Here is a 5000-nt window from a genome sequence, read left to right on the forward strand (position 1 = left end):
GGAGGAGGTGGACCAGGAGGAGGAGGAGGACCAGGAGGAGAAGGACCAGGAGGAAAGTGTGGGATTCTAGAGGTGAAAGAAAATATATAGACTTTGACTTCTCTAGAAAAATCATGAGTTCTAGAAATAGCTCTACCTAACCTGTTATCATCTCTCTCTCTCTCTCTCTCTCTCTCTCTCTCTCTCTCTCTCTCTCTCTCTCTCTCTCTCTCTCTCTCTCTCTCTCTCTCTCTCTCTCTCTCTCTCTCTCTTATTCTTGCATTATTTCCTCCCCTGTCCTAGTGCTAGCTCCCCTCCTCCTCCCCAACCTCCAATCCTAACTCCAACCCTCCTCCTCCTCCTCCTCCTCCTCCTCCTCCTCCTCCTCCCCAACCTCCAATTCTAACTCCAACCCTCCTCCTCCTCCTCCTCCTCCTCCTCCTCCTCCTCCTCCTCCTCCTCCTCCTTCTCCTCCTCCCCAACCTCCAATCCTAACTCCAACCCTCCTCCTCCTCCTCCTCCTCGTCCTTCCCCTCCTCCTCCCCAACCTCTCCTCCTCCTCCTCCTCCCCCAACCTCTCCTCCTCCTCCTCCTTCCCCTCCTCCTCAACCTCTCCTCCTCCTCCTCCTCCTCCTTCCCATCCTCCTCCCCAACCTCTCCTCCTCCTCCTCCTCCTCCTCCCCAACCTCTCCTCCTACTCCTCCTCCTCCTCCCCAGTCTCGAATCCCAACTCCCCTATTCCCAATCCCGTCTAATCCCCATCTCGTAGTCTCCCCTCCTCCCCCAACTCCCCGGCCAGCTCTCAACTCGCCAAACTTATAAATTATTCCAGCTCCTCCAGCCTCTCTCTCTCTCTCTCTCTCTCTCTCTCTCTCTCTCTCTCTCTCCCTCTCCCCCCCCCTCTCTCTCTCTCTCTCTCTCTCTCTCTCTCTCTCTCTCCCTCTCCCCCCCCCCTCTCTCTCTCTCTCTCTCTCTCTCTCTCTCTCTCTCTCTCTCTCTCTCTCTCTCTCTCTCTCTCTCTCTCTCTCTCTCTCTCTCTCTCTCTCTCTCTCCTATGAATGGTAGGCAATCAAGCCAATATTTACCCAAGATGATCGATTACCTTCCCATCGTACAGGGGGTCTGGCTTGTGTGTGTGTGTGTGTGTGTGTGTGTGTGTGTGTGTGTGTGTGTGTGTGTGTGTGGGTGTGTGTGTGTGTGGGTGTGTGTGTGTGTGTGTGTGTGTGTGTGTGGGTGTGTGTGTGTGTGTGTGTGTGTGTGTGTGTGTGTGTCTTACGGGGAAAGCTTTACACTTTTTTTGCCCCGTTTCTCAACCTTGTATATATGTACCACGTATTTACTCCACCACACACACACACACACACACACACACACACACACACACCAGCCTAAGCCAGGTACTCATTAATCGACCATCCCTGAGTGAGAGATAAAAACCTGGGTTGTCTGTGGGTCTACTAAGCGCGCCCAGGATTCGAACCCATACTTTTGGTGAGGTACAAGCGTTCTACACTCGTGCCGCCCCCCCCCCCCCCCCCCCCAGCTCTTGAAGTCTCTCCTGTCATACCAATCTTTAGATATCTTTTACCATATATATATATATATATATATATATATATATATATATATATATATATATATATATATATATATATATATATATATATATATAAAGTGATAAGCTTAGTGGGCGGAGCAGGAGGGTTAGTGGGGGTGGAGGGTGGCCGGGGGTAGGAGGTTGGTCAGGGGTGGAGGGTGGCAGGGAGTGATGGGTGGTCAGGGGTGGAGGGTGGCCGGGGGTGGAGGGTGGCCGGGGGTGGAGGGTGGCCGGGGGTAGGAGGTGGTCGGAGTAACTGGGTGGTCAGTGTAGCTGGGTGGTCAGTGTAGCTGGGTGGTCAGTGTAGCCGGGTGGTCAGTGTAGCCGGGTGGTCGGAGTAGCTGGGTGGTCAGTGTAGCTGGGTGGCCGGGGTAGTGGGGAGGTGTGAGTGGCATGGTGAATGGTGACCGAGGTAACGTAGTGGCCAGGATGGTATGGTGGCCAGGGTGGCCAACATGGTGTAGTGGCCAGGGTAGCCAGGATAGTGTAGTGGCCAGGGTGGCCATGGTGGTGTAGTAGCCAGGGTGGTGTAGTGGCTAGGGCCAGGGTGGTGTAGTGACCAAGGTGGCCAGGATGGTGTAGTGGCCAGGGTGGTGTAGTGGCCAGGGTGGCGTGGTGGCCAGGGTGGCGTAGTGGCCAGGGTGGTGTAGTGGCCAGTGCCAAGATGGTGTAGTGGCCAGGCTGGTGTAGTGGCCAGGATGGTGTAGTGGCCAGGGAGGGCCAGGACGGTGTCGTGGCCAAGATGGTTAGGGTGGATTAGTGGGTATTGACGTGTTGGGATGGTCGTTGTAGGAGGGGTGGCCTGGGTTATCGAGGTAGTCGAGGTAACCAAGTGGTCGGCGCAACAGGGTGGCCGCTGGGGCGGAGTGGTCGGTATAAGGAGGGAGGCTGTGGTGGTCGCGGGGAGGAGGATTGTCGGGTTAGTTAGGTGGTCGGAGTGGCGGGGTGGTCGGCGTGAGGGGGTGGCCGAGGTGGTGGGATGATCGGGGTGGGAGGGCGGCGCGCTGGCTGCGGGGGGAGGAGGGTGGCGGGGCTGGTGGCCGGGGGAGGTGGAGGAGTGGAAGGGCGGCCGGGGCGGGTGGCCGGGTGGGAGGGTGGCCAGGTGGGGGAGGAGCCGGGGCGGTGGTGTTGTCGTAGTGGCGGGGTGGTCGGTGTGGGAAGGTGGCCGTGGTAGCGGATTGGTCGCGTTGGCGGGGCGGTCGAGGTGATCTGGGTGGCTGGGTGGCCGTGGTTACGGGGGTGGGAGGGCGGCCGGGTGGCTGGGGTAGGAGAGTTGCCCGGGTAGCGGGGTGGTCGGAGTTGCGGGGTGGTCGGTTGGAAGGTGGCTGGGAATAACGGGGTGGTCGGGGTGGAGGGGTGGTCGGCTGTGGTCTGGGTGGCGGGGCGGGAGGGTGGCGGGGCGGGTCGGGTGTGACAGTTGACAAGTCTTCACAGTAAGGGTCCGCCCCGACCCTCGCCCTCCGACACCCACACGCTACCCCAGGCGGCCGCCCCCCCACCACTAGCCCAGCGCCCCGTGCCACCCTGGGGACCTCCGCGGGGCCGAGGTTATGGGAGTGAGCCCTAGTGTTTATCGCCCCGGTGGGCTCCCCGTGGGCTACCCCGGGGTTGCCCCGGGGGGTACCAGCAGGGTCGGTGGAGCTGCGGAAGGAAAGGTAATCTTGTCCACCATATGGCAGAGGCGATATAGCTTCACCATGGGCCGTCACACGCCTCCCGACGCGTACGATCACAACTACCCTTATTTATCTCCCTTATTACCACTTGCAATCGCTCTAATCCTCCCAATCATTAGTATAAGCTTCCTAGGGATGTATTAACTTTAATCACAATATTCAAATGACACTGCACTTTGTTTATATGGATCGTAAAATCGTGCCGTACGAGAAGCTTTCCCCAAACTGGCAACGACCTGAGAGTGTGGACGACATCAGTGTGAGCTCAGAGGTCGGACGGAGGATGTGTGATAACCTATCCTCTGAGCCAATAACTCTCGTGTTGAAAACAGATATAAACACAACTAACTCGGTCCATGTGGAAGTGTATACATGTGATTATTCTTAAGTGTAAGTATCCAGTGGAAGCTTGTGGTGTATCTGGAAGGTTATTTTTGATGTATTAATGTAAAAATTATTTTGTTTTTGTTTTTAAAAATAAACGAATATATGAATATAAATATATACACATATATATTACGAGTTACGATCATGTACAGATGAAAATGGAAGGGTTGTGGTGTAGTGGAAGAATGAACTAAAATCCAGTAGAGTGGAAGAGTGCTTGTTTGGGGTCTGGCCAAGTATGACAGGCTATTAAACCCCCATTCAAAGGTGCAGCATCGATCTAGAGCCAAGATGGGAAGTGTTAAAAAAGAACATTCGTCCAATTTGGATTCCATTTGCAGCCATGTGTAATGTAGATGTGTGTGGACACAGGAGAGAGAGACACAGCCACCCACCCACCAACGCCTCCACAAACACTGGGATGGAGACACTGTTGTGGGAAATGTCAAATTTTCTGTGTGAGTTAGGCAGATATATTAAAACTAGAGACTTAATTTTTAAATTGAATTAATGGTGCAGACTCGAGGGAACCAGAAAGAAAACGGAGCGAAGTTTTTTTTGTTTATGTTTACCCTTTTTTTAAAAGGCCCGTAATTTAAATCGCTATTGTTATTGTTATTATTATTATTATTATTATTATTATATATATATATATATATATATATATATATATATATATATATTTATCATATATATATGTTATATATATATATTATATATATATATATATATATATATATATATATATATATATAAATATATATATATATATATATATATATATATATATATATATATATATATATATATATAAAGAGCGGTTTAAAAGAGGAGATCGCATCGTATACATAGCCTGCCCCTCCCACCCCCACACCCCGCCTCACGTCTACCATGACAGCCTCTCCCCCTCCCCCCCCCCCTCCCCCCCAGCTGAGGTAGGGTGATGCACTATTGACCACTGTAGGTGTGTGTGTGTGTGTGTGTGTGTGTGTGTGTGTGTGTGTGGTACGCCAGACCCATTTATCAGGTCAATGCTTTAATGGGTCCCAATTAGCGTGAAGGAAGACACCCCACCACTCATTTTTTTTTATACCAATTGAGCGCCTGTAAGTCTGGTTAATGGGGATATTGTAAGTCCGGTTAATGGGGATATTGTAAGTCTGGTTAATTGGGGACTTGTTAGTGGGTTAATGGGGAGTACTTGTAAGTCTGGGCAATGGAGGTGTTTGTAAGTCTAATGGTTAAGGAGGACTGATGGTAAGTCGGGTTAATGGGGGTGCTTGTATGTAGGTTAATGTGAAGGACTTTTAAGTCTAGGTAATGGGTAATCCCCGTATACCTGGGTAATGGGGTGATGGGGT

The 5000-nt window shown here is 51.8% G+C and overlaps 1 protein-coding gene across 1 annotated transcript in view; it reads left to right on the forward strand.

The window, feature by feature from the left end:
- The first annotated feature begins 3489 nt into the window (after nt 1-3489).
- Nucleotides 3490-5000, forward strand: part of LOC139747163 (uncharacterized) — a 397953-nt gene continuing 396442 nt past the window's right edge. Inside the window, exon 1 of the mRNA XM_071659115.1 lies at nt 3490-3642. The gene's annotated coding sequence lies outside the window, so the exon portion shown is untranslated. The remainder of the gene's footprint in view (nt 3643-5000) is intronic.

Source organism: Panulirus ornatus, chromosome 67 (assembly GCF_036320965.1).
Source record: "Panulirus ornatus isolate Po-2019 chromosome 67, ASM3632096v1, whole genome shotgun sequence".
Taxonomy (NCBI): Eukaryota; Metazoa; Arthropoda; class Malacostraca; order Decapoda; family Palinuridae; genus Panulirus; species Panulirus ornatus.